Source organism: Trachypithecus francoisi, unplaced genomic scaffold (assembly GCF_009764315.1).
Source record: "Trachypithecus francoisi isolate TF-2019V2 unplaced genomic scaffold, Tfra_2.0 Lachesis_group21, whole genome shotgun sequence".
NCBI classification, from domain to species: domain Eukaryota; kingdom Metazoa; phylum Chordata; class Mammalia; order Primates; family Cercopithecidae; genus Trachypithecus; species Trachypithecus francoisi.
In genome coordinates, this window is record NW_022681467.1 from 36930585 (window position 1) to 36934804 (window position 4220).

Below are 4220 nucleotides of genomic sequence, written 5' to 3' on the forward strand. Positions count from 1 at the left end.
TCTTAATTTTTTCTTAAAAACCTAGCAATTTCTACCAGTGATGCCACAAAGATAATAATACAGTAATCTTAAGATTGAGATACTTTACCCACATTTCCTGCACTTTACTACCTTGAAAACACTCATTATTTCTGGTTCTACTTTGAGAAGCAGCAAGCAAGGAAAGGATGAAAATGTGAGATGCTAAAGAGACAGCTTGCAACATTCCATAACTACAGCCTTCAGTGCTGGAACCTCAAGTCTTCAATATCAAATAGAACAGTACTTCCCCGTGGTAACTAACTAGGAGCTGATCCATTAACCAGGAATATATTTTTGATAGAGAGTAGGCCAGGTTTGTTTTTGGTTCTTTTGCATCTCCTTTTCTAGGCCCTAACCCCAGACTCCATGACCTCATGAATGTAGAATGAATGCTGCATAAAGAGAATCATTCATTTGTCCTGGGACTTCACCAAAGATGATTTTTGCTTAGTAAGCCTCTTCTTCACATATGAAACTAAAAGGTATGTTTTCTGAGACCTGTTAAAGCACACATTTACTAAACTTACATTAAGTTCAGGTCAGTCCTAAAAAGTTCTCTAATTTCTGAAAGCCATGGTCTGTTATTCTAATGTGAATTGTTACACATAGAGACACACCTTGAACATTTTAAAATTACATTTCTTTAAGTATACTCACTCACTCACACTTTTTGCCAATTTGGTTGGGCTTTCCCCTAAACCAATTCTTCTAAAATGGTGAGATTTTAACAAATAAAATGATACAACTGATGTTTTCATAGGGTAATAGGTTAAGAAGAAAAAACTCCAGGCTTTTGAAATACTAATTTTATTAGCTAGTACTAATATTAATACTAATATCTAGGCCAGGTACAGTGGCTCACACCTGTAATCCCAGCACTTTGGGAGGCTGAGGTGGGTGGAACACATGAGGTCAGGAGTTTAAGACCAGCCTGGCCAACATGAGGAGACCCCATCTCTACTAAAAATACAAAAATTAGCCAGGCGTCGCGGCACACACCTGTAATCCCAGCGACTCAGAAGGCCGAAGCAGGAGAATCACTTGAACCAGGAGGCGGAGGTTGCAGTGAGCCGAGACTGTGCCACTGCACTCCAGCCTGAGAGACAGAGCAAAACTCCATCTGAGGAAAAACAACAACAACAACAAAAAACTAGTATCTAAATATTAGCAGTACTATGATTTATAGACATGAACTCTTATAAAGAGTATGTATATGGCTGGGAATAGTGGCTCACGCCTGTAATCCTGGCATTTTGGGAGGCTGAGGCTGGCAGATCGCTTGAGCCTAGGAGTTTGAGACCAGCCTGGACAACATGGCGAAACCCTGTCTCTACAAAAATACAAAAATTAGCTGGGCATTGTGGCATGTGCCTCATCCCGGCAGTTCCAGCTACTCGGCACAGCTGAGACAGGAGGATTGCCTGAACCCAGGAGGTCGAGGCTACAGTTAGCCAAGACCATGCCACCGCACTCCAGCCTAGGTGACAGAGGGAGAACCTGTTTCAAAAAAGAAAAAAAAGTACATACACATTTTGAGACTTGCTTAATACTGGGCAGCTCAGTAATAGCAAGTACTAGTCAAGGGTGATATGTCACTGTGTTCAGAGTTGGATGAACCTGGGTTATAATCTGGACTCAGCTACTTCCTAGTGCAGGTCATTTGGGTCTTGGGCAAAGTACTGAACTTCCCAAACCTCAGTTCTCTTCTGCACAATGGAAATCATCTGAATACAGACAAGAGGGCCCACTATAAAAATTAAACAACAGTCTGTGTGGAAGTGTCTTTAACAGGCATTAAGTGCCTGTTACCTGTCTTTAACAGGAGAATTAAGTAGCAGGCTCAGGCTTTTTGCATCCTTCCTCTTCCCCTCCACTACCCGGTTACCAACTTGCGCCCTGAGTAAGGTTTACGGCGCACTATCTGTCTCCTGTGGCTTGTAAACCTCTGCAGTAATTTCAGCAATCTACATTGCCTGTACCCTCCCCTCCCTGTAGGCTCCCTTGAATCACAACCATATTTGCCTTTCCAGAACACAGATCATTGTCTTCAGTGATTCCCTGCAGGACAAAGTCTGCCCACTCCAGCCTGGTGTCATCATCCTATCGTAGTCTGGTCCAATCCACCCTTTCTGAACAGTTCCTTACAAACCCACATCTTCCCACCTCAACTCTGCCTAGGCCATTCCCCTGCTTCGAGCTCTTACAGAGCTCCCATGGCCTACAGTATAAATTCCTAACTGTCTCAGGTGGCATTTGAGACCCATGGTATCAGGTCCCCACACCTCCCCAGTTTCATTGTCTGCTACTCGTTTCCCTCCTCCTACTTTACACCCAAGCATAAATCTACTTATAGTACCTGAAGCCCCATGCTGGGTCATCACTCTTCAGCTTTACATATACTCCTCTCTCTGACAAGAATACTCTTCTCCTCTCATCCATTTGGAAAACTCTTCAACAGACTTCAAACCTCTCTCAAATGCCTCTACTTCTGTGATACAGTCTGTCCAGAACTGTGTCTTGTAGGTTTTTCTACTACTTTGCACCTGTGCCTGTCATACAATGATTTCTCAGGGTTTTTTGGGTTTTTTTTTGTAATTCACTGACCGTTATTAATGTCTTCTCTGCTAGAAGTATAACACTACTCAGCTTTGCACAGATAAGTTACTCGGGAAATGTTTGCATTGCTGAACAGAGGCAGCTTCCAATCTCATGGGAAGATCAGATGAAATGCAGGGGATACATGCTACAACACAGTCAAGAGGACGGAAAGCAGGCAGCAGGAGAATTTCTACAACATTCCTGTTTAAAATGTTAAAATGTTGGTGGCTGCCAGAGCTCAGGAAAAGAAAATTTTTTGATGTGGTTATAGCTCACTCTAACGAGTCAATTACATTGACCTAAAGCCCGTGGAGCTCAAAACTGTATTTCTCTCCCCAAGACCTCATTCTTTTATAAAGCTCCCTCCTCTGTGGAATGAATGTGGGCAATCGCTTTTGCAGTTTTTGACGATGCCAGTTTATGGCTATGTTTTTCTGTTCACTGAACTGGCTCATTTCTTCAGGAGAACAAACTGTTCTCCACTGAAGCAGGAATTGGCTGGGTTCTAACAAAAAGATTTTTCCCCCCGACAGTGTTTTTGCAAAAGACCCAAGTCAATTTATAGCCAAGTAACAAAAGGTCAGAAAGGTTAGTCAAGCAATGGGCGTAATTCCTGTGTGTCACAGCCAATAAAGGAAATGGGTGGGAATAAATAGTATGCAATTTTAACCTGAAATTATTTGTGCAAAACTATTCTTGTAAACTATACAAAATGACCCATGACTTCCACTATAAAGGATTTCTCACTCTGACTTTTTTAAAGGCACATTTACTTTGGAAGAACGGAGATGACCTCAAATTCCTCATTCACAAATGGAAAATGTTAAAAACTTTCTTCACACTAATATAAGAAAAACTTGGTCATTGCTTTGCAGCCCTGAAACAGAAATGTTCACATAAAAAAATAAATCTCATAGTTAAGTCACAATTAAAAACAATTTGCATGACTGAATTTAAAATAAATTGCAAAATTCCCTTGCCAAAAGGCAAACAATATTGACCAAAAGAATAGGCCAAGAAAAGACCCTACGAAAGTGACAGTTCATCTGTTTTAATCGTGCTAAAAGTGTAACAAACTACTGCATTATTCAGTGAGCATAAGAACAAGAAAAGCCTGCCTGTAAAGCAGACACGAAAAACTGACATCACCAGCCAAGCAAGCGGAAGGCAGATGAGTAATAGCCTGTACTGGGCGGCCAACCAGGCCCCAGCCCATGAGTCTGTGGAGTAAGAAAGCCTTTCAGATATCAAGGCCGTTGGGAGGCCTCCTTCCCCCAGTTCTCCAATACAAAGTCTAATCTACTCACCATTTAAAACAATCTTAGCATCCAAAAGATGAATGGTTAAATAGAACGCTGTCATCATTCAGACAAGACAGTGTAAACCCATTTCTCCCCCTACCTCATTGTAAGTACAACTCTAAATCCTTAAAATAACACAAAAGGCAACCAAAGGAGAAGTCTGAAAGAAAAAGGAAGGTAAATTACTTAGGGACCCAGGATTGGAGGAACAACATAGCAGCACATCTTATGACCACACCCCCATTCAATAGAAGAAGGTGGCCAAGGCTATTTCCCAACCCCCAACCTAGCAACAGAGGG